The following is a 26,566-nucleotide window of genomic DNA, read 5'->3' on the forward strand; positions in this document are numbered from 1 at the left end:
CCAAGATAGAATACCCCTTCCCCCAATCTGCTCTCTTATATCCTCCCCCATCCCTCCTCTAACTTTCTAGTAGGGCAAGATGGACTTCTGTACTCCATTGCCTGTATATCTTATTTCCCAGTTGCATGTAAAAAAACAATTTTTTTAACATTTGTTTTTAAAACTTTGATTTCCAGATTCTTTCCCTTCTTCCCTCCTCACCCATTCCCTCTGGGAAGATAAGCAGTTCAGTATAGGTTGTACATGTGTAGTTATGCAAAACGTTAACATAGTAGTTATATTGAGAAAGACTAACTATATTTCCCGCCATCCTATCCCGCCCTGCCCCACTTATTCTACTTTCTACTTTGACCCTGTGCCTTTTCAAAATGTGTGCTTCTAACTACCCTCACCCTCAATCTGCCCTCCCTTCTGCCATCCCCCTTCTTATCCCCTTCCCCCCTACTTTCCAGACTAAAAAATTTTCAAATCTATAAAAGGTACTGAAAAAAAGGTTTTGAATTATTTCAGTTTTTCACAAAATTTCCTGAAGGAAAGGAAAGATTTTTTTTTTGCCTTGTAGCTTCAAAATTTTCAGAAATACTGCATCTTCAGTTTGGAGTAATAGAAATGGAATTGAAGCCTTCTTAACACGACCACCTCTTTATTGTCAGCACTATTAGAATGTCCATTGTTTTAGAAATTAATTATATTTGTTTTTCTTGTTTTATGGAACGTCCCCCAGCTGTCATAGATTCAAAATGTTCTTTTAATTAGGTATTATTTTTTCCCAGAATGAGTAGTAATTTTATAAATGTCCCATAATACAATGAAATCATGAATGAGTAAATGCATGAATGAATGGGGGTGGGGGGTGGGATCCAGTATATGCCAAGTTCTGTGCTGTGTACTGAAGATTCAGATGGGAAAACAAGCTAGTCTGTACTCTCAAGGAGTTCCCATTCTAATGGAACAGAGACAACAGTGTTGGTCCAAAATAGGTTTTAACAAAGATTCAGACTTGCTGCTCTCTTATTGCCTGCTGGACATCTCTGCCTGAATGCCCTACAGCTCCATATGTGAGACTTACATAGAACGACCCGTGATTTCCTTAGTCTGGGTTTTCTCTCCTCTTGCCATTTGAACACTCTCTTGCATTCTTAATCCTATGCTGTTCTTGTCCAGGTTTTACAATGAATTCTTCACACGTAATCCACAAAATGCATTTGAAGGTGAAAAGCTGTAGATCGCCATCATTGCATGACCAGTCCACTACTCATTAAAGCCATTTTTGTCCTCAGTTACACGTTTTTTAATTCCATAGTTCACGAAAAGGTCATTATAGAGAACATGCTGCAGGCTACTCATACCCACCATTCATCTTTCCATTACCCTTGGAGTTATTAATAATTTTAGTCCTTCTGTTATCCCATCTCTGACACTGGCTGTATAAACTCTATGAGCCTCATTTTCTTCATCTGTAAAATTAGAGAGTTAGTCTCTCTGGCCTCTAAGGCCACTTCCAGCTCCTAATTTATGATTCTCTGTTATTGTCCCACAGTCTCTTAGCTATATGGTGTTACTGGGAGAAGAAGGGTGTTAAAGACATGACCTTTTGTAGTATCAGGCAGTTTGAGATAATTAAAAACGTTGAATAATTTCTCAAATGAGATCCAAGTTGGGTGAGTGCACCAGAACTTTAATTTTGTTGGCATAGCCTTTTGCAAGCCAAGGATTCCCGCCATATCATGAAGAGGCGTTATAGTAGGGATTTTAGAAGAGGCAGGATACATGTTTGAAGAATGTGGCTCCCCATCACTTTGTGTCCTGGTGCCAGCCTGTGAGCATCTGTGGGTACTGCACTATCCTCTATGCTGTAAGACAATACAAAAGCATCCTAACATAGTAGGTGATGCTAGCTGTCTGACCGTGGGCAAGAAACAACTCAGAGCCTCAAGAAAAAGAGGGTAATAATACTTGTACTGCCAGCCTTGGGAGAGTGCTGTGAAGAAAGTGTTTTACAAATGGTTAAGCACTATAGAAATGTAAATTATTGTTGTTGATGTTGTTGTTACTATTATAATACCTGGTTTGGGTCCTTGAGGAACTTAAAGAACCAGTCAACACAAATTATTGGGAGCCTACTATGTATGCGTTCTGCACTGTGTTAAGTGCTGGGAATATACAAAGACAAAAATGGAAACAGACTCAGCCCCCAGGCAACTTTCATTCTATCTGGGCAACAATATACACCTATACAGATATATTCAAATAGATGCAAAATAGGTGTGAGGTGATTAGGGAAGAACTCATTAACACATGAGAGAATCAGGAAAGGTTTTTTGTAGAAGGTGGGTGTGAGCTGATTCTGGAAATAAACTCAAGATTCTAAAGAAGACCCCCCCCCCAACATTGAGGATGACACATAATGGAATGATTGAGTCACAAAATAGTAAGAGCTGGAGACAAGCTTGGAGATAGTTTAATTCAGCCTTTTCATTTCATGAATCGAGACTTGTCAGAGTGAGACAGCTCATGAATGACAGAACTGAAGAAATGAAACTGATCCAAAACTGCCCTAACAACTCTGGGTCACCTAGGATACCCACACCCCTTTGCACCTGTGTTTTTACCCCACTGCTAAGTACACAATGCAAAGACTCACCTTCTGGCTACAGTGAATTACCAAACCAAAGACACACTGTGTTCCATTTCTTGGCTGATTTCCTAATTGTAAATCCTTCATTTCAAAGGGCTAAGCTCAAATGATCTTTTAATAATTTCAGATGTTGAGTTCATGATACTTCTGAATACATTCCCTTATAGTTATTTTCCATAGAAAAATATTTCAAAAACTTTAAATCATTGTGAAAACGACTCATTAATATAAGTAATAGCAATAACATTTGTTTTGATTTGTTGTTGTTCAGTCATTTTTCAGTCATATCCAATTCTTCATGACCCCATTTGGGGTTTTCTTGGCAAAAATACAGAAGTGGTTTTGCCATTTCTTCCTCCAGCTCATTTCACAGATGAGCAACTGAGGCAAACAGATCCAAGGCCAGATTTGAATTTAGGAAGATGAGTCTTCCTGACTCCAAGCCCAGTGCTCTATCCATTATACCACCTAGGTGCCCAGTTATTATTATTAGTTTCTTTAATTAAGGCTGTCTCAACATTTTGTCATGAAAGAATTAAAATGACCATGTCAGTTTTAGTAATAGTTATTCTTTATTCAGATGATTAATTTCAAATGTATTTTGAGGCAAGTAGGCCTCATTCTTGCTAATTAATACAAAATACTTATGCCAGAAGTATTAATATTTACATATACACTTGACGTTTTTGTGTATTAACTTGGTTCTTCTGACTCTTGTGTAATTCCCACTGGTACTAAAGCCAGTGTGAGCTTGGAAAAGGAAAAAAAATCCAAAAGAATGTTTAGGATTTTTTAATTTATTGAAAAATAAAAATTGAGGACTTTGTGTAGGAAAATGCCTGCTTTTCCTTGCAAGTAAGAAAGCATCCTCTGCTTGACTTGGTCTCAGTCATGAGCTCTTACATCCAGGTCTTTACACTCTCCAGGCCCAGATGGGTGTGGGCTACAGGAACAGCTTGCTGCACAAATTCCTTTGCAGTAAATCCACTGTTTGTTAAACACATACATACTATGTGTAAGGCACTGACCTCAGCATGGTCACTCTGACATATATTATCTCATTCAGTCCATACAACATCTTGATAATAGCCAGCATTTATTTATAGAGAGCTTTAAGGTTTGCAAAGCACAAAATGGAATGTTTTTATAGTAATAAATGTTTTATAAATGTTATCTCATATAATCCTCACAACAGCCCTGTGAGGCCGGGGCTGCTATTATATGAATTTTTTACAAATGAGGGAACTGAGGCTGAGTGACTTGTCCAGGATCACACATTTCATAAGTGTCTGAGATGGGATGAAGAGACAACTGTCCTGGAGTGGCTAATTAACTTGCCCCAGGTCAGATGACTAGTAAATGTCACTGCTGGGCCCTGAGCCCAGGTCTCCTATCTCTTTCATTACATCATGCTTTCTTAGTTCTTTTTTTTTTTTTGGAGGGGGAAAGGCAGGGCAGTTGGGGTTAAGTGACTTGCCCAAGTCACACAGCTAGTAAGTGTCAATGTCTGAGGCCAGATTTCCTCCTGACTTCAGGATCGATGCTCTATTTACTTCACCACCTACCTGCCCCCATTCGTGTTAGGGGAATTCAGAAGAGAGACAGGCCACTGTGGGCTGGGGTGTCTAAGAAGGCTCAAAACTCCTGTTTCTTGCTCATGTCTGCTTACTTCTGCCTTCACTTTCCCCCTTCCACAGAAACAGTGCCGTGTCCACTGTTTATGCTCATCCCTGACCCGTGTTCAGGGTCTTGTTACACTGTCCTCCCTCCTACTCCAGCCACAGGGCCTAGGGCATGGTTGGCCCCTGCTACTTTGGGGATATTTTCAAGTTCCTGGATGGAGCTAATCCAATCGTGTATACAGCCTCTCTTCTTAAAAGAAAAACAAAAACAAAGGGAAACCACCCTATTGACACCCTGGCCAGCTGCCCAGCAGCCAATTTCTGCACTTAAGGAAAGGAGAGCTATCAACATGACAGGTAATCTGCTGTAGCTGGCACTCCTGAGTGTGCCAGAGGAAGCCCCACTTAGCTTAGTCAGTGGCCTGGGAAGTCCAGCCTCAAGCAGTGTCCAGGAATAGAAGGATGTGCAAATATTTTCACAGGGTGCGTCTAGAACTGAATAGTCAAGGTCACTCTGGTGCAAGTAGAACATGTGGTGTCAGTGAGTTCTAGTGTCTCGGATCAAGTAGCCCTTCTTGGCAGCGTTAACAAAGAACAAAAAGACTGTCATAACCTTTACTGTTGTTATTGGGTGTGCTTTTACCGTAACAGTGAAGTTTCTAGACTGATTTCCATTCAGAGGAGATTGCTTTGGGTCCTGAGCCAAGCTCACATTTTCTGTAGATTGGGAGCCATGCCCAGTGTGCTTCCCTGCCCCGCTGAAAACTGACCCACATTGCTGCACTTAATTAGTTCCACCCGAGGAAGGAGCTGGTACTCACAAGGAGCCTTCTGTAGTCTTTGGTTTTCCTTCCCAGAGAGGAGTAAAATTGCACAAGTAAGCCTAGATCTTTGTTATTGCTGCCCTTTGTCAGAGGTGAAGTCTTCTGTTGGTCATGTAACAGGTATGCCCTATCCTTCAAAGCCGTGCATCTACACACTTTGAATTTTTACCCTAGTATCTTTCCAACTGGTAGCCTAGCCAGTGTTTTCTTTCAGATAATTGCTTTGCAGAGAAAAAAAAATCATCACTGGAAGGATGTGAAGAAAGTCACACTGTAAGCCAACCAAACACTATTAACTGCGCATTATTTTCTGCATGAGTGCCTGAATACATATGGTTTAGGAGATAGCTTTCTTCCTACACTGTGGCATCCTTACAATGTTGTTGTTTTTCTGAGTTCTTTTTTATAGATGGAAATTCAGGCTTAAATTTCTCAGTGAAGTTGTTATCTGGCTTTAAAATCAGTGCATTGTCATTTGCTAACTTCACTTACTAGTTTTTTTGTCAAGTCTAGCTGAACAATGGTTGAATTGGTGACTATTATATTTGTTTAACTGCTGTAAAGTAAGGTTGCAACAATAGATGCTTATACTTAAATGGGCCCGCAGAGCATTGGTGCCCTATCAATCATTCAGAGATTTACCTCCTGCTGTCCAGTCTGATGGACAATTCTGCTGATGTGGATATTCAGCAAGAAGGGATCAGGAAGGACAGATGATGGATAAAGACAGTCTTCTGTCTAGAGAGGAAATCGGAGAAATCCTTTTAAAGAATTTCATTGTCATGGTGTCACAAGATTAATTATGCTCGTGTGAGAACAACTTTTTTCATTTGATTAAAAAAAAAAGGACATTATCCCTCTGACTTGTGACAGAGGGTTTCCAAAGAAAGAAGGTTGAAAGATTTCAGGAACATAAGACCATTGGATTACACCCATGACATTGTGAGGTTCAACTAGTAATTAATAAATCAAGCATTTTTATTTGAAGGCTCTCTGAAGGAAAAAAAAAATTAAGGCCTTCAGTCCTTCTTCCCCCTTCCCATCAGCCAGTAATTCCCAAGCATTTTCATCTGAGTTTAAATAAGTTAGTTAAAAATAATGTTACTGCCCATTGTAATAACAAAAGTGTTTTTTTTTTTTAATGGTAGTATCTTGTGTCAAGATTGAAGATGTTATGGATTCATGAAAAAAAATGCTGCAAAATTTTACTAAGAGAATGTATGAAGAAACTGTTGGGTCAGATATACATATTATAAAATATAAGATAACTTCAATTTCTGAAACACTATTCTGGAAAACTGCTACTTGAGAATGTATTTTGTTCGTTTTGAGAATTAAAATTATATTTGTCACTTCCCTTACTTAAAAAGATTTTAAGTATTAAACATCTCAATTTTGGTAAATATCTCTGACGTTCATAATTGAAATACTTTGGTATCAAAAGCAGGATTGTTCCATGTAAGTAATTTTTCTAGGTAGGAAGCTTATTCTTTATATTTCCAAAATTAAAAATGTTTTCATTTCTAAAATTTTAAAAAGTTAGAAATCATCTAATCCCACCTCATTTTTTTTTCCTTTTTTTGGAGGGCAATTGAGGTTAAGTAACCTGCCCAAGGTCACACGGCTAGTTTTTTTGTGTGGGTGTTAAGTGTCTGAGGCCGAAACAGAACTCAGGTCATCCTGACTCCAGGGCCGGTGCTCTACTCACTGTGCCACCTAGCCACCCCAATACCACCTCATTTTACCAGTGAAGAAACTAAGATTGAGAAAGCTAAGTGACTCATCAGAGATCAAATAGTAATTTGTAGAGCTAAGTAAAGTTTAAAGTAAGGGCTTGTGGTTCCCAAAGCAATTTTCTTTCTACTAGACCACAATGCTTTGTCTTTCAACACATGATATACTGACTGTACTTTAAAAAAAATTTTTTTTGATGGGGGGAAGGCAGGACAGTTGGGGTTAAGTGACTTGCCCAAAGTCACACAGCTGGTAAGTGTTAAGTGTCTGAGGCCAGATTTGAACTCAGATCCTACTGACTTCAGGGCCTGTGCTCTATTCACTGTGCCACCTAGCCGACCTCCAAATTTTTTTTTTGGTGACTTGAGGTCAACATTATAGTATAGTGTAGAATAGTGGAAATAACAATAGATTTTTAATCAGAGGACCTAGATTCAAATTCTAACTGTTACTTATTACTTGTATGACCTTGTTTAATTTCTTTTACTTTTCTGTACCTCAGTTTCCCTAGCTATAAAGTAAGGACATTGAACTTGATCATCTCTCAGGGTCTATTCCAGCCCTAAATCTGTTTTTCTCTGTCACCAAGACCCATTGAGATATACAGGGTCATTTGCTGTTACTCTGTTTTTGGGACAGCTAGTTGGTTCAGTGAATAGAGCACTGGCCCAAAGTCAGGAAAACTAATCTTCTAGAGTTCAAATCTGGCCTCAGACCCTTCCTAGCTGTGTGACCCTGGGCAAGTCACTTAACCCTGTTTGCCTCAGTTTCATTATCAGTAAAATGAAGTGGCAACAGAAATGGCAAACACCCCATTTTTGCCAAGACAACCCCAAATGGGATCACAAAGAGTCGGACATGACTGAATAACACCATGCTTTTATTTAACTACTTTGTATGTATTTGTCGTTATTAAATTGATATTTATGCTGTAAGTATATTTGACAGGCTGTTTCCCATCACCTAACAATAGTAAGCGCCTAATAAATTCCTGTTGACTGATAATATTTCTCATAATTTGTATAGTTTCCTTTTTAAGGATGATTGTTTTAGTTGCTGTCATTATTATGCCCTGCTCTTTCTAATTGGTTAGCTTATTTTTGCATAAAATTCTAATCTTTGAACCTGAGGAGTGACTCTACTTCTCAACAACAAAAAAAATCATTTAAGGGGCTACTGTGAGCAACAGTCTTTGTTGTTATTGTTGTTTTGTTTTTGGAGGGGGAAGGTAGGGAAATTGGGGTTAAGTGACTTGCCCAAGGTCACATGGCTAGTTTTTTTTTTTTTTTAAGTCTCAAGTGTCTGAGGTCAGATTTGAACTCAGGTCCCCCTGACTCCAGAACCAGTGCTCTATTCACTGCACCACCTAGCTGCCCCTCCGACAGTCTTTATTGTTAAGAAGCTTACACTCTAGTGATAAAATATGCATTCAAATAATAAAAATAATAATAATTTATATTCAGATGTAATAAATATGTAAGACAAGTCTAAGATGATTGAGAGATCCTGGGATGAAAGGATTTCTAGTCGGAGCATTCAGGGAGGGCTTCATGAAGGAGATGGCACCTAAACTGGTCTTTGAAGGAAGAGAATAATTATGATAGATAGAAACAGGGAATGAACCAGTTCTAGACATGGTAGTAGTTATTTTGGTTTAAAGAAAAGGCATGGGGGCTGCCAGGTAGCACAGTGTGTAAGAGCACCGGCTCCAGTGTCGGGATGACCTGAATCAAATCTGGGCTCAGATACTCATCACCACACCCAGAAATAACTGGCCATGTAACCTTGAGCAAGTTACTTAACCCCGATTGCTTTAAAAAAAAAAAAAGAAAGAAAAGGCATGATGGGGTTATGTCATGTTAACACATGATATAAGACTGGAAAAGCAGGCTGGAACTAGTCATGGAATAAAATCCATGGGCTTTGTGACAGCTAAGATATTTTCATGTACTTCAGGGCTTAAGGTTTTAGAATGGATTTTTTTATCTTCTATAAGTCTGGTATTTGAATATATGTGTATATATGTATGTACGTAAAAATGCATTTAGTTATATCATATATTAAATGTGAATGCTTTGTAGTATACTGTTTTAATGAATATGTAATAGAGAAAATAGTGTCTTTTAAATTCTGAAAAATTTTACAGTGTTTTTTTCTATTCTACCAACAATTTTCATGGCTCCAAGAACTAGCTTCAATGGTAGCAACATTGATGCAGATAGTTAAGTAATATCTACTAAAGTCATATGAGAATAAGTGAATAATTCTGGATAGTTGATATCTAGGGAATTAACAATGATTGACAGTTTTAAAAAAAACCATAGAATCTCAAAGTTGAAAGCCTGAATCCAAATAATGAAATCCTTCCTCACATCACTGAGAAGAGCTGTTTTCAATAATTGTAGACATTGATAACACAAAGATAATTACATACAAGAAAGTTTGAACCATTCTAAATTGACAGTTGTTGTCAAGTTGTTTCAGTCATGTCCAACTCTGACCCCATTTGGGGTTTTCTTGGCAAAGATTCTATGGTGATTTGCCATTTCCTTCTCCAGCTCATTATACAGATGAGGAAACTGAGGTAAACAGGATGAAGTGACCTGCCCAGACTAGTATCATCCGAGATGAGATTTGAACTTTAGGAGATGAGTCCTCCTGACTTATAGTAAGAAGTCATAATTTGCTTAAAAGGTTCAGGTTCAAAATTTAGCATTTTTTTTTAACACGTTCTACACCTTAATAAATTAAGCACATTGTGCTTTCAGCTTGCTAAAGGGAAGTGTTCATTCTGTGAATAAGACTTGAGTTTTCTACCTTCTAAAAGTAAAGAAATTACTTCAGAAAAAATGAAGAGATTTCCTATTGGGTTATAATACAAACTGATAACTTGTCCTGACAATCCACTTGAGTGAATCTCTAGGGTGAGGTTACTTCCCAGTCAGTTTCAGTATCTCATGGACTTGTCCATTATAAGTTCCATTATTTTGTTGCCCTTTGATTTTGCCATCTTCTCTTTCAAAAATTACCTCAGGTTGAGGATCAGAGAGAGGTTCTTTAAATGTTTTTCTGATCTGTTATGTATAATTATACAGAGAAATAGACACATATTTTATGGATGTGTATTTAGAAAATGTACTTTTTCTGAGATCAGTGAAATGTTAAAACTTCTAATCATTCTAGTTCATCTGATGACAGTTTTTATCCTGTTTTATTGGAGGAACAAATCCGTTGGGAATGAAAGGAACATGAGATGACCAATTATTTTTTATATTTTTTTATTTTTAGAAAACCCACTGTGCTTAATGATTGCATTATTTTCATTCTAAATCTCAACAATGTTACTTCACAGGCCCAATTAACCTTAGGTTTTGAAAAGCTAGCAGGATGATTCTTTGAAGTCGTTATTTTAAAAGTGCTCAGAGAATCTCCAGTTCTTTAAGACAGCATTCTAGGAAGTAAATGCAATCTATTCTTTTCCTCCCTTTTAAAGAGAGAGAGCCAACAATTCTGTCCCACATTTTCTTGTTAGAAGAATAAGCACCCCACTTTACCACCATTGGCTCCTTGAACAAAAGAATTAACCTTTGAAAATACAGTGAGGATTGAAACTGGAAGTAATTCATCTAGGTGACAAGAAACATTTGAAGAAGAAACAGTTTACTAATTAATAGAAAATATAGCCAGTTATAATAAAATGTTTCTTTCTTTGTCTTTCTGACCCTGCCATAAAAGAAGAGCAATCAATTTATCACCCACCAGCTGCATGAATTCAATAGAAAATGACCACAGGTTTTCTCTTCACTAAACCCTTGCTGAGTAGTTCTGGCAGTACATAAAAGTGGGTCATTTGTACCTAAAATACTTTACCCATGCTCAATTAGTCTTAGTAATGGTGTTTTCCTCTCTCACAAACACACCCCTCTTCCTCATAAGAAACAGAATAAGGAGACTTATGGAGAAGGGGGAAATGCCAGGGCTGGAGGGAGAAAATACTTTTAAAAAATCGCTATAACTGAATCTTAGAATTGGAAGGGACCTTGAAAGTCAACCCATACTTGAACAAAAATCCCCTCTTCAAACATTTAAATAAGGAATGGTTACTTAATGTTCCCAAAGTCTTCTGATAATGAAAATGCTGCACAATTTTTACTTCGCGGCACAGTTTGAATAAATGTTATCATACCTTCAAAATGAAGACTGTTTAAACATTTTATAGAAATAACATTCAGAAATTAAATTATAGATAAGGTGCTGAGTTTCCTCACCTTGGGGTTTTCTATATGAGTGGTTTTCATAGACCCAGTCTCTATGGGCCTATTTTATTTTAAATATAAAAAAAAACAAGAAAAATAATCTCTGTAGTCTACTTTGTATTACTGGGGAATGGTTTGCATTCCCTCAGTACACAGTTGTTTTCTGTCCAAACAGGGAGAAAACGCTAGGCTTGGTAAGGTTGCATTGACCGGACCTAGTGGTCTTTTTTCTCTTGATTGGCATGTTTCAAAGGTTAAACTAACTGTGGATGAAATGTAATCAGTAGTGATTTGGTTCCTTTCCAGATCACTCCGGACAACTGCAATAGCCAACTTTGTTAGTTTATAGAGAAAGAAAGAGAGGTCATTCCTTGAGCAGTTTGGAATGGGAAGCAGCAGCTGTCCCCTTCCCCTTACTTAAATAAACAAACTAAATGGAAGAAATAAACTTTTCTCCTTCACATCTGGCACAAAGCTTCCTAGTTTGTCAGAAGTTCACATGTCCCCTACCCTAGTTTGGTCTGTGAATCAGGTGTCTGTCCTCCTGCCCTAAAGTGCTGAGAATGGCTGTGATAGATAAAGATCTTGACTTTTTTTTTTTAACATTCATTCACTCAACAATATTAAGGGTAGTTGACATATCACAGACTGGCCTCTGTACTATTATTAGCCTACAGTTCACATTTCTCTACAGAAGAATAGTAGAACTGGCTCTAATTTCATGATTTTTATAGTGAGCATCCTAGATTTTGAGCTTGAGAGGGCACTTAGAGGTCATCTAGATGAGAGGTAAAATGACCTGCCCATCCTCTGAGTGAGTGGTAGAGCCAGACTTTGAACTAGGTGCTTGGCTTTTTTCCACTGAACCATTCCTTGATTCACAAATACTAGTGTATACTTATTTTTAAAAAGCAAAACTTATACATTGTGCCTACTGGTGCAATACATGGTATCTGGCTTCATTTATACCAGGCATAAATGGCACTGTGATAATGAAAAGCTTTGAAATGTTGTGAAAATTACTAGAATGTGAGACAAAGACACATTGTGAACACATACTATTGGAAAAATGGCCCCAGCAGACTTGCTCAATGCAGGATTGCCACAAACTTTCAATTTCTTAAAAAATAACTGTGAAGCCCAAGAAAGTGAAGCATGATAAAATGAGGTATTAAACCTGGACTGCTTTAGCCAGTTCCTTATTTCAATGTTTGAAGAGGGGATTTTTGTCCAAGTATAGGTTGGCTCTCTTATGCTCCAGGGCTCCTTCTTGAGTTAGTGGATAATTATTTTAATAAGGTTATTTATTCTATTAAGATATTTAAATTTCATTTAAAATGAAAAAAGATAATCAGCTGGTATCTCCTATCCCCTAATTTTCCATGGACTTAATGTTTACAGTTACATTATCAAGAAACACTGCTTTTTTAGGAAAATGTGCTCTGTGTAATTAGGGGTTGAATTGTAAATATTTGGAGACTTGACTCAGAATGGAGTTTTGACAAATGGAATGTTTTCATGACACTACTTTACAGCTTTTATGGCATGGAAACATCTCTTTTTGAGCCTCTTGAAGTACTGTGTTAGGAGGAGGAGATGAGTCAAGTAACTTGTCCAAAGGTCAGAAAATGAATATTATTTAGAGTTTTTCTTCTCCTGGCTTCTTCTCTTCTCAGTATTTGTTTGTTCGTCATTGGTTGAATTTGTCTGACATGAAAAAATTGGACCTTTGGATCTTTTCTTTTGTAGTTGAGTGCTTCTGGCCTTTAGGGCTGTCACAAATCCATTCCTCAGATCAGAGGAAGCATTTGGTGGTTTCATCCACTTCTCCATAGGTCCAGCTCTATAGCAGATGCTGAGACAGATGGCAATTTCCCTTTTTGTCTTCTTCCCCTTTCCTTTTGGCTCCCGGTACCACCTCTGCTTCCCCTCAATCCCCCTTCCTTCACCCAAAACATTCCAGTTGCTTTGACTACCCCAGGACTTTCATCTCATTAACCCTCTGTAATAGTACTTCTTTTGTTCCTTCATGTATAGTATCATAAAATTTGGAGCCAGAGAGAACTTGATATCATCTAATCCAGGGGTGGGGAGCCTTTGGCCTCGAGGCCACATGTGGCCTTTTAGGTCTTCAAGTGCAACTCTTTGACTGAATCTAAACTTCACAGAACAAACCCACTTAATAAAAAGATTGGTTATGCAAAACTTGGACTCAAGTCAAAAGGTTGCATCCAAGGACCTAGAAAGTCCTTGGAAAGGAGACAATAGATCAAAAATTGTTTTAATTTTTTCCTAGGTAGCTATTCCCATTCTTAATTTCAGGTTCTCCATAGAGACATGGTAGGTGTAAGGGTAAGTGATGGAATAAGAGGTTATCAAGGGTTTAAAAGAAAAAGAAGGGGAGGAAATCAGATTTTCCAAAGAAAAGCTGCTCTTACTAGGAAAGTTACAACTTTTTCTTATTAGAATTTTATAAGCTTAAGAATAGAGATGGGGGTTGCGGGGACTACATGGCGCAGTGAATAGAGCACCAGCCCGGGAGTCAGGAGGACCTGAGTTCAAATTCGGCCTTACTTACTGTGTGACCTTGGGCAAGTCACTTAACCCCGATTGTCCAGCCTTCCCCCCCCCTCCAAAAAGAAAAAAATATATATGAATAGAGATGGGGACTGGCTTTTTTATTTCATTTGTAAAGGGAACTCCCAGTTGAGAAACTTCCTCTATCCAGTGATGGTTGGTACCTTTTTGTAACTTACAATTATAGAAAGTTGCCTGGAATAATGAGAGGTTAAGTGACTTGCCCTAACAGCACCACTGTTTGTCAGAGGTGAGGCTTTAAGAAATATAAATTAAAAAGTTTGGATTTTAAAACAATATACAGAAATAGATTTTTTCAAATTATAAAAAAAAGTCATGTTCTTCTAAGGTCCTATTCCCAATCCAGGAATCAATGATTATTTTCAAAATCTAAACCAATCTGAGGATGCTGACTATCAGAAGCCTCTAATCGGAAAGATTCTGTATCACTAGCTTCTTCTACTTGATTGATCTGGGTGTTAATTTTTCTTTTCATTTCCTTTCTGTAGTTTGAATAGATTACTGCATGTAATTTCCTCAGTGGCCATGGTGGCATCTCTCTGAGACCAAACTAATAAATATAATGCTTTGTAGGTCCCATGTCATTCATAGCATCATAATACTTAGAGTCAAAAGGTATGTTGGTAAGCCTCAGAAGAAACTGAATCCCAGAGAAGGAGGAGTAGCTTGCCTAAGGTCATATAGCTAGTAAATAAATGACAAGAGCTTCTTTCTGCATCTTCTTCAAAACAATGACCTTCTTCTTGGGTTTTGAGACCCAAGATTTTACCAAAAATTCTAGATGAAAATTTTCCATTTTATGCAGAGCACATCTATTCGTGTATCCCAGGCTGTACTCCCAGAGTTTGCTGTTCTTGCCCCTATACCACAAGAGTGGACAGTGTTCAGAGGGAATGGCTATAGGGTTTTCTCCTGCCTTCTCTCCTCTTATGTGCCCCATCCCCAGTAATGGCATACTCCCATTCCATAGCCCTGCAATGGGTTGAGGGATTGAAAACCCTGGGCACCATTACTGAGGACATAGAGGAAAAGGTAGGAAAGAGACTCTCTTTTTTGTCCTGTCAGTGACACAGAGGATAGCTGACAGGGGACACTAATAAAAATAGCTCACATTTATATGCTTGAAGTGGTTTGCAAAGTGCTCTGCATATGTTCTCATTTGAGCCTTGTAATAACCCCATGAGGTAGATGCTGTTTTTATCCTCATTTTACAGATAAAGATTAAATAATAAATACCAATTTGATGTAATACACTCCACTCAGTTGTCTGAATGCTGAAAATGGAAAAGAGACAGAGTAGATCAAGACAGCTAAATGGTGCGGTGGCTAGAATCTATCTGGACTAAGAATAAGGAAGATCTGCTTTTGAAGCCTGCCTCAGATGTTTACCAGCTGTGCATAGTTATTGTTGTTAGGTCATTTCAGTCGTATCTGACTCTTTGTGACCCCATTTGGTGTTTTCTTGGCAAAGATGGTGGAATGGTTTGCCGTTTCCTTCTCCAGCTCATTTTACAGATGAGGAACTGAGGCAAACAGGGTTAAGTGACTTGCCCAGGGTCACACAGCTAATAAGTGGCTGAGCTTGAATTTGAACTCAGGAAGATAAGCCTTCCTGACTCCAAGCCCAGCACTCTATCCACTATAGCATCTAGCTGTGTAACCCTAGGCAAATCCCTTAACCTCTTTCAGCCTCAGTTCCCTGATCCATAAAATGGGGAGCATAATAGCACTCATTTCACCAGGTTGTTGTGAGGATCAAATGATATAAATGGAAATTGCTTTGCAGATACTGTGATAATCAAAGAATCCAGGAAGCAACAGCCCTGCTTCAGGTTGAAAATTTAAGGTCTGTGAATTGGAATATAACTCTATCACAACTTGAACTTTTTTTTTTTTTTAGCAAGTCATCTCATCTATCCGAGCCTCAGCCTTCTTAACTGTAAAATGGGCCGATGATATTTGTACTACCTACTTTCTAGGGTTGCAGTGAGAAAAATATTTTGCAATCTTTAAAACTCTGTAATTACAGCTGATATCATCTAGCACTTTAAAGCTTGCAAAGCATCTTAGCCAGGGGGCAGGGTCTAGGAGTGGAGGGTTAGGAGTGGGCAATGGACTACAACCTGAACTTTTTGCCCAATTTTTTTTTTTTTACGTATAAGATAGGAGTAGGAATTCCGCCATCTTTGAGGCTAGAGCTGTAAAACAGCCAAATTACATACAAGTTCATGACAGTTTTAGACAAGAACATCAGCATTTTAGTACAAATTGAGAGTTGTCCTTGTGTTGGGAAGCTCTGAGAGACACCTGCCTACTGGGCCCCTGTCAGTACCGTCAAACCCAGGCCAGCCATCCTTTTGAGCCCAGTTGGGTTAAAAAGAGTTGAACTCTATTTATTCATGGGGGGCAGAGCTGTTGGTGTAACAGGTTTGTGTAATAGGTTTGGCAGAAGTTGGAGGAGTTACATGTCAGAGGGTTAATGAAGTGTCAGTTTGAGCTGTAGATTTCATGTACTATTGCATAGCATATGAGTGCTAATACATCCTTTTAACCAATAAGCCATGTGAACAACATACATACAATCCCCATCTCCTTACTGTCCAGTGCCAGTGTGTAGATCTGATCGAATGATGCATCCCTACATAAAGCTTTTATAAAGATCACGGTGTTTGTACAGTTCCCAAATGACTAGTTCTTGCAAGTTCGAATCAGAAGTTTACAAATTCCTTAGTAAAGACAATTTATACCCAAATTTAAGATCCTAACTTTACCCTCAGTGAGATAAAGGTGACTTTCCTTACATGTTTTCATTAACTCAAACATCTATTTAAAAAAAAATCAAAGTACACAATAAAAAACAAAAGGGATTATGAATTCAGTTATTCAGACTGAATAATAAACAGGGAAAATCTACTATCATCTAAATTTTGAAGGAAGTTGATACAATAGAATTATTATTTAAAATAGTTTGCAATGATATCACTCCTAACAGTGTTATCTTTTTGGGGAATGGTGTCCCCCAAAACACACACATGGTTTTAAAAAAAGCACAACCACATTTAAAGTCGAACTTTGGGGTTTTTGGTTTTGGTTTTCTCTTTCTTCCCACGGTAATCATATGAAGGAGACATCTGGGTGGAGTAGCAAACTGAAAAATTTCTGTAAAACCTCAGAATCATTATAGGCCCTTAAAATTCAGCCAAAAAATGAAAAAGATAATAAAAAGGCCATCTTGCCTTTGAAGAGAATATTGTCCTGTATGTTTAGCTGCTTCTTTTTAAGTCATTGTACTGTGATAACTTCATTGCCTTAATTATCACATAAAGTAGGACTAGCTTTAAAAATTACATAGTAAATACAATGACTTAATGAAGATAGCTTCACTATGTGTCCCAATGAGTTCTTTGTTTCTCATTTGAATCTTTGTTGCCTGATGCTAATCTGCTTTGGGATTATCCAATCTAAGCATTTCACAATGCTGGCTCCAGCAATGGTATTCATGTGGAATGTTGCCTTTTGTTTACTTGCTTCACCGGTCCCTCCAAAGCTTTCTTTGGTCATCTGGTGTCTTCACTAATGTGATTTGTTCTCCCATGCTCTGCAGGTAGTCATGAGCTTTTATAAGGGGAATTTAAACTGGGGCCTGCCACCCTAGTTGCTAATGAATCCGCAGGGATTTTGTTTTGTTTCTCATTCCTCTTTCAGAATAGGGAAGCCAGATTATTCGGAGTATTTCTTAATCCTCCTTATTTGCTTTTGACTTAATTTTCAAAGTCAACTAAGATGTAGAAAAATCAAAGTCTACCATAAAAATAAATCTAGGATACGAATATATTTTTATTTGACCTGAATAATAAATATGAAAATATGGCACTAACATTATAATTATTGCTAACTGAATGAACAAATTGAGATCTTTATTTCAACTCCACTGATTTCTCTTTTTCCCCCCCTTCTTCTTCATGGTCCTAGATAGCTAAGCTTGCATCTTTTCCCAGATTCTTCATGCCATCTTACTCAAAGTTCTTCAGCCTCACTGTGATCTACTTATCCTTAGTCAATGTATCGTAGGATTTAGTTTAGAGGCAGAGAGATCTTAAAGATTATCTACCCCATCCCTTCATTTTACACATGTGAAAACTGAGGCCCAGTGAGTAGGTGGCTTGCCCAAGATCATACAAATAACAGACTTAGATGTTCTGATTCCTGATCCTCAACAGATTCTTTACCTTTACAAGGTACCACAAGTTACAGAATGAGTTAAAGGATGTTGCTTCTGAGTTGGGGGATACTAAGATTAAACCTCAGTCCCACTGCCTTCCTATCAAACACAGTTATCTTTGCAATCTCTCTTTGCCACTTTTTTCCTCTCCTTTTGGACTAGGTTAGATAATCAATTGGATCTTCTGATTCACCAAAATGATCAGTTCATGAACTGAAAAAGCTTTGAGAACTACTTTTCTAGAGACTATTTCATTTTCAGTTGGGTTCACAAAGAAACAGGACAGTTTTTTAAGATTACAACTATTTAGTCAGTGATTTTTTTCCCCCTTTCAGTTTGATTCTGCTCTATCACTGTGAGAGATAATTTAGGAGTACATAAATATACAACAAAGTTAAATCTGTGTTTCAGTTTGACAGCTCCATATTTTGCATTTTCCTGTGTTTTCCATAATAGATAACTTTTGAAGGAATGGGTTTTTGTTCTTCTATGGTTTTTTGTTTTTTGTGATTTCATTAGTTGAGGGATCTCCAGGTTTAAAATACAAGAAAATAAAAAAAAAAACATCCTTCCATCAATGCAAACTTCAATGAATTTTGCAATTTATGATACAAAAGTGTTGCATGGGATGCAGAAAAGCTAAGTGATTCACGCAAGGTGATATAGTCAATACGTATCAGAGGCAGTTCTTGATTAAATTTTCTTGACAGAGGCTAGTCCTCCATCCACTATTTTATTAGTTTAAATTTGAGTGTCAAGATACAATGTGAGTCTGTGATTAGCCTTTGTTAGGTGCAAGATAGTTTTCAGTTAGGTGCATCATTTGTTATTTTTAACATTTCTGCCAAATTTGGCATATAATGGTACTAAATGAAGTCTTCAGATCACAGTACTAGTTTTAAAATGAAAATTTTTACTGTTTCATATAGATGCAAATACATGAATTAGGAATACAGTTACTGAATATGGAATAAGAATATCTTTTTTGGATGGCATTGTTATTCTCATATTTCATGACAGTTTTAAAAAGATTGAGATCTGCATCATTAAGTATACAGAATGTGGTGATAATTATTTTTACAATAGCATTAACTAAAAAGTTGATATTTTGAGGTATTTGTTCATTAATTGTATTTAAATGCACACAATGAGGAATTTAGGAATTCCTAAAATTCTTAGAATTCGGGAGAGTGAATTTCAGGGGGAAAAAAACATTAGGTAGAATTTGTCCCACCGAAAATTCTTCAGAAGTCAGCCCAAGAAGAGTGGAAGCTCCCAGAATAGAGATTGTTACAGTTAGGAGAAAAGGACACCTGTCTAAAGGGAGTGATGTGTACTAGTCAAATGACCAAGGGGTTACTGTATAGAATTAGACAAAAAGATAATCAAAATTCATTTGGAAAAACAAAGGATCTAGACTCTCAAGGGAGGTAATGGAAGACAAGACAGAAATGAAGGAATCATAACATGCAACTCTCCAACTATGTTATAAAGTACTAATCCTCAAAAACTTTTTTCACAGTTGTTAAAAAATAGGAAATGTGATGAATCAGTATCAGCAAGCATTCGTGAAGCACCACTGAGTGCTGGATGCTGTGCTAGGCACTAGGGCATACAGATACAAAGAATTAAATAATCTTTATTTCCAAGGAGTTTCTGTACATTGGAACAGACATAAATGTTAGCAAACTGCCTTCAGGGTTGGACTCCCCCAGCCTGTCCCCTCCAACCTTTTACAGTCTTCTCAGATTTCTCAGGACATTTAGTCATCATTCACAGTATTTGCCTCATGAAATTTTCAACATCAGTTCCAACCACAGGCTGTTACATTTACAAGAATCAGAAGCAAAGGAATACAGTAGTCCAGTGTTTGATAAACAAATACACAAAACTGCTAAGAGACATACTCTGAGAAGAACTGCTACCAGTTTAAAAGTTTGGCAGAAATTTGGTTTAGGAAAGCATTCTACATTATATACCATAATAAACCTCAAATGGATATATGACTAAATTATGAAAGATCATATCTTTAAAAACAAAAACCAGCACTAGAGCAAGTGTTCTTCATCTTTTGTGTGCCATGGTTCCCTTTGGCAGTCCTCCTTCCACTGAGAGGAAAGAGGTATTAGCAGCCTGTAGAAGAGAAGGCTTAGTGAATAGTACGGGGGCAGCATGAGAGCTGTGTTCAGATATTTGACATCTGTACCTTGAAAGAGGCAGTAGGCTTGGGTTTTGGGTTTTGGGCTTTTTTTTGTTGTCCTTGTTTTTTTGTGGTCCTAGAGGGCAGAATGATGAGCAGTTTCCCAGAGAAGAAAATTTAAGGTCAATATTAGAGGAAAAAAGCAAAAACAACTAAACTTCATAATGATTAGAGCTGTCCAGAAGTCAGATAGACTGTCTCTTAGATGGTACAAATTTTCCCTCTAGCTGAAAGGTTTTAAGCTGGGTCAAGATGACCACTTGGGAGGCTTAATAAAATTATTTAAAAAAAAACAGATAACAGGCTCTGAAATTCTGTGATAATTAATTAATTAAACTGCTTCTGTATCAGTGAATATCCATATGTATATAGGAAGGGGGATGGATGAGAAGCTCTCTTTTGGGCCCTTTTGGCCATTGTTTTGTGTTCTATATCAGCAGGTGTCTATTTTAGCACTGTCCACATTTGATACATCAGTAACAGAGTGGAACTCAAACTATTTAACTGAAATATTTGAAAATATATTTATAAAGTGGGTATGACTTTTTCTTCTGGCCATTGGAAGAATGAACACTGGTCTGATCAGCGCCATTTGCAGAGCCAGAATGATTTCTTCCATTGTGGGTTACTGGAGCTATCATATATTTAGAATGGAGTCACTGAAGGTTCATGATTGTAGCCGGGAGCTGTGAAATAGTGTTCATTAACCTAGCATTTTAAAAACATGATACCCCGAAACCTAAATTGATAATACATTTCATGTAGTAGAAATTAATTCTTAACTGTGATTTGATAGGAATAGTTTATCTAATTAACATTTCAGGTCTGACACATTTTCCTTCCATATTTCTCTTTTTTTCCTGTGGATTCCTCTTCTGGTTTTCCGTCTAATTTTTTTCTTCCATTTTCTCTCTTCTACCTCAAACATGACCATAATGTGAAGTTGAAGAAATTTTTAAATGTCTATTGTGGTTTTGGAAGAAACAAAAGCTTTTATTTTCACTCCCTGTTCTTAATTCAACTGTAACATGAAAATAATCTTTAATTTCTCTCTCAAACAAAACCTTTAGATTGCTTTTAAAAATTCTGTATGTTTCTTTATTCAGGTTTTTTTTTTCACTTGAGTCAATGGATCTTGTTAGAAATAAATCCCTTATCCATGACCTAAAGACATATAGAAGGTGCTTATTTGTATAGCTATTAATTAAGGAAGTTGCTCTCTCCTTTTCATGCAGTTCCACACTTTCATCTTTCTTGCTATAATATAGATCTTATGTATTCCTAGTTTTAATATGAGGACTATGTGACCTCCTCATCACTAGAAGGTTAGCTACCCAGTAAGCTGCAGCCAGCCTGCAAAGGGCTTTCATTGCTGAGCTGACCAGTGTGCATTAAGATGATACATTCTCTGAGAATTCTTGAATAGGTGAGTGGCAGGGTCAGGTTTCTGCTTTAGGAAAGGGGGAAGGAAAAGGAATAAGCATAGTATCTATGTGCCAGGCAGTGTGCTAAATGCTTTACAAATATCTCATTATCACCTTTATTGAGGAAGCTTATTTTGGAAAAATACAATTTTTTTAAAATGCTACAGAAGAAAACCACCTAGCTGAGAAGTAATGAATGAGACCCAAAAGGGTATTTCATGGTGTGGATAGAGAGGGCATTGATGGAATGTATATATATATGATGTAAAAAAAAATTGGCAATTGATTGGATATGGAGATTGAAAAAGAGAGAATTGAGCCTCCTCTCACTGCTCCCTGGCTGACGGCGGCCCACGTGGCCCTGGAGCCCCCATGTTTGAGGGGCCCAAGTGGACCGAGGAGCCCCCGGCCCCAGCTGCCCGTGCGCCAAGGGCGTCAGCCGTCAGTGTCTCCAAGCTACATTAAAGGCACTACAGCCTTGCCAGCTCCCTAACCAAGGGAGCAATGACTCCAACTCGGATTCTGACCTTGGAGAGGAAGAAGGCCCCCAAAGAGGCTCCACTCCTGGAAGAAAGCTCAAAGCTACCAGTCGGTGGAGTAAAAACAAAGAAAGAAGAGAGCAAAGGCTCTGGAGCCCCAAAGAAGGGTGATTTGGCCCCTGTGCTTCCCCAGAATGACCCAGGCCTCAGGAGGACCACCCTGGGACCCAGTGGAAGATGGGAATAATACAGAGCCAAGGCTAAGCCGGAAACAATGGAGAAACTGTCAGAAAAACAAACGGAGACAGAAGAATAAGTTTCTGCCCCCAAAGCCCTAGAGTGCTACAGCTCCTGAGGACGAGATCCCGCCTGGGCTGACAGAGAAGTGTGAGCCAGAGTTGGAAGCTGAGGAGCCAGGGGCACCTCTGGACCAAGGTGGGATACTTTGGGCAAAGATGAAGCAGCAACTGACTTGAGGGAGCACGTTTCCGCTTCCTCAATGAGCAGCTTTACTCTGTGACTAGCAGTGCTGCAAGCCACATCATCCAGGAAGACCCTGAGGCTTTGAGCTCTATCATCTTGGCTTTCAGAACCAAAGGAAGCCTGTGGACCACATCATGCAGGACTTGAAACAGCGTCCGGCTTCCCTGGTTGTGGCAGATTTCGGTTGTGGGGACTGTCGCCTTGCCTCTAGTGTTAGGAATACTGTTCACTGCTTCGACCTGGCTGCACTTGACCCCCGTGTCACAGTCTGTGACATGGCCCAAGTGCCCCTTAAGCATGAGTCTGTGGACATTGCTGTTTTCTGCCTTTCGCTGATGGGAACAAACCTGAGTGACTTCCCAAAGGAGGCAAACCGAGTGCTGAAACCAGGCCTGTTGAAAGTGGCCGAAGTAGCCAGCCGATTTGTGGATATGAGGAGCTTCTTGGGAGCCTTAGCACAATTGGGCGTCAAGCCTGACTCCAAGGAGCTTGTACATGGGAACACTGTGAGAGGACATGGAGCAGGACAGCAGGTGAGGCCTCGTGGGAAGACTGAGCTGATTTGTTCAGAAGGACACTGGCAATGGTGGGGAGTTTGCAGAAGGAATCCATTATGGCGACTGAAGACTAATCAACTTCATCTCCTTGTGCCTCCCTCTCCTCATCAATGACATAAAAGACAGAGGTTAGGTGAGATCTGAGAGCCAGTCTGGCTCTAAACTATAAGAGTGGGGAAGGGGGATATGCCTGCCAATCCTTATCCAGCTTCCCATATCTCATTGAAGAAATAAAGCTATGGTGGGGATTGAAAAAAGAAAAGAAAAAGAAAATTATTAACAGATGTGAGGCTTTGAGTCTGTATACAGTAAGAATAATTTGGGCCTTTTTTTCAATTGTGGGTATACCTTGTGGTCTTAGAAACTGAGGTGCTATGTCTCTGGAATAGCCTTTCCCAAAAAGGAGCATAGTTTATAAAAGGTTATAGATATTCAGTGTCCTAATTTACCTTTTGCTTGTGTTATTACACTAGCCTACTAATTACTCTCCCTTCTGTAATTCATATTCCATGTCAAAGTGATAATCATGTTGCTCCCCTACCCAACAAACGCAAATGACTCCATATTATCTCTGGGACCAAATAAAAATTCTTCTGTTTGGCGTTTAAAGCCCCACAAACATGGCTCTAACCATTATTATACCTTACCCCCCATCATGCGCACTACAGACTGGAATTCTTGCTAATCTTCACACATGTCATTCTGACTTTTTGTATTTCTACCCTAGGATCAAATACAAACTCCTGTCTTTTGTCCTTAAAGCCTTTCACAATATGGCTCCATCGTTTATCACACGTTATTGCCTATCACATGTGTTACATTTTGTCTAGAATGGTTTACTTGCTTGTCCTCATCTGCCATCTCCGTGCCTTTACATAGGCTGTCCCCATGCCTAAAGTATGCTCTCTTCTCGCTTCTACTTTTTACCCTCCATAACTTTCTTCAGTTTAGATGCCATCTCTTACAAGGTCTTTCTTGATCTCCTCAGCTACTGGTGTGGCCACCCTGAAAAATTACCTTGTATTTATTTTGCATATATTTGTTTATAGTTATCTGTATATAGCCTTTGCACTGGTTAATTCCTGTGCCTGGAGTTCTCTTTCTCTTGAGCTCTCATTCTTAGAATGTCTGGCTTCCTTTAAGACTCAGCACAGGCACAATGTTGTCCAGGAAGCCTTTCTCAGTCCCTGCAGCTGCTAGTGCCAGCCCTTCTAAGGTTACCTTCCATCTACTTTGTCTTGCATATCCTTATTTATATTTTTCTAATCTTGTATGTACTGATTTATATTGTTCCTCTGACTCATTAAAATATAAGCTCCTTGAGGGCAGGAGGTTTTTGCTTTTTCTTTGTATTTCTTCAGTGCTTAGCACAATTGATGACTAACTCATCATACATGCTGCTGTTACTTTCTATACTCTCTTAGAATGTGTTTCTTTTATTAAAAAATTAATTTTGGGGGCAGCTAGGTAACGCAGTGAATAGAGCACTGGCCCTGGAGTCAGGAGGACTTGAGTTCAAATCCAGCCTCAGACACTTAACACTTACTAGCCGTGTGATCTTGGGCAAATCACTTAACCCCAATTGCCCTGAACTTCCTTCTCCAAAAAGCAAAAAAAGAAAAAGAAGAGAAAAAATTAATTTTCCCCCAGTCACGTGTACAAACAATTTTAAACATTCATTTAAAAAAAATTTCACTTCCAAATTTTCTCCCTTCCTCTCTTACCTCATCCCTCCCTGAGATGGTAACCACTTTGATACAGGCTACACATGTGCAGTCATGCAAACTATTTCCATGTTAGTTATGTTGTAAAAGAAGACATAGACCCAAAGAAAAAAAAACATGAAAAAATAAAGTGAAAAATAGTATTTTTCTGTCTGCATTTGGATTTCATCAGTTCTCTCTCTGGAGGTGGATAGCATTTTTCATCCTGAATCCTTTGGAATTGTCTTGGATCATTGTGTTCACGGTTGATCATCCATTGTTGCTGCTGCTGTATACAGTGTGTTCCTACTTCTGTACCAGAATCTAAGTTTCTTGAGGGCAAAGAAAGTTACATTTTTTCCTCTTTAAATCTGCAGAGCCTAGCACAGTGTCTGACATATAGTAGGCACTTACTCAATACTCGTTGATTGGTTGGTTGAAGGTCATATATTGCCAAGGAAAGGAACCAAGGTTGAATGTAATAAAAACACTAAGATAAAAATAGTCTCATGAGGGGGAAAATGAATTTGATGAATGTTAGACAGTGACAGATAAGGGCATCAAAATATTGCATAGTTCAAGGAATAGTAGATAGTGAGAGATAAAAGAAAAATGTAATCAGCTATCAGAACATTCTAGGAAGAAAGTTGAAAAGTGTTTTTTTAAAAAGCCCAGCATTTTATATGCTGCTGGGATAAAGCCAATATTATTGCTTAGGAACTGATTTGGGTTTTTTTGTTTGTTTTAAGAAAAAGTAAAATATTATCTTTTTTTTTTTAATGTGAATAGGTAAGATTTCCACATTGGCTTTATTTCTGCATGGGAAAAATATTTAATTCAAGTCATTGATAATAGCTAGCAGTAGCAAATATGGCACTTTCAGGTTTGCAAACTTCCATTATCTCATCTGAACCTCACGACATAGGTTGGTGTTATTATCTCCATTTTATAGATGAGGAAACTGACGCAGATAGAAGTTCTAATTGACTCACCCAAGGTCACATAGTTGGTAAGTGTTTGAGGTGGGATTCAAACTCTGGTCCTCTCGACTGTAAATCCAAGATAAACACTTATGTTAGGTGTCTATTCTTATGCTCAAGATAAGTCTTATCACTGAATTGAAGAAAGTGAGATTTATGTAAAATCACAGTTGTATTCTGGCCCTTTGAAGTGCATAAATGTAATAATTGCTTACATTTACATAGTGTTTACAATTTTTGAGGCACTTTATTTTTTCCCATTTAACTTTATTTTTAGTTTACAGCATTCAGTTCCACAAGCTTTTGAGTTCCAAATTTTCTCCTCCTTTCCCACCCCCCTCCTCTCTCAAGATGGTATTTAATCCAGTATAGGTTCTACATATACCTTCACATTAAACATATTTTCACAATAGTCAAGTTGTAAAGAAGAATTATAACTAACCAAATGAACCATGAAAAGAAGAAACAAAACGAAAAAAAAAAAAAGAGAGAGCAAATAGTTCGCTTCAATCTGGACTCAGATTCGGTAATTCTTTCTCTGGGTGTGAATGGCCTTTTCCATCATGAATCTTTTGGAGTTATCCTAGAATCTTGCATTGCTGAGAAGAGCTCAGTCTATCAAAGTCAGTCATCACAGATACGATGTGTCTGTTTTGTATATAATGTTCTCCTGGTTCTGCTCCCCTCACTCAGAATCATTTTATACAAGTCTTTCCAGGTTATTATGAAGTCTGTCAGCTCCTCATTTCTTATAGCATGATACATTCATATACCACAATTTGTTCAGCCAGTCCCCAATTGATGGGCATTCCCTTGATTTCCAATTCTTTGCCACCACAAAAAGAG

At 38.2% G+C, this 26,566-nt stretch overlaps 1 protein-coding gene and 1 pseudogene across 1 annotated transcript in view; both read left to right on the plus strand.

The window, feature by feature from the left end:
- Positions 1–26,566, plus strand: part of GREB1L (GREB1 like retinoic acid receptor coactivator) — a 344,278-nt gene that overhangs the window by 148,746 nt on the left and 168,966 nt on the right. The window lies entirely within an intron of this gene.
- Positions 21,891–24,447, plus strand: LOC138170049 (ribosomal RNA-processing protein 8 pseudogene; annotated as a pseudogene).

The sequence above is a fragment of the Petaurus breviceps genome, unplaced genomic scaffold (assembly GCF_028583685.1).
Source record: "Petaurus breviceps papuanus isolate PSGF00001 unplaced genomic scaffold, PetGlider_PUasm1.0 38, whole genome shotgun sequence".
Lineage (NCBI taxonomy): Eukaryota > Metazoa > Chordata > Mammalia > Diprotodontia > Petauridae > Petaurus > Petaurus breviceps.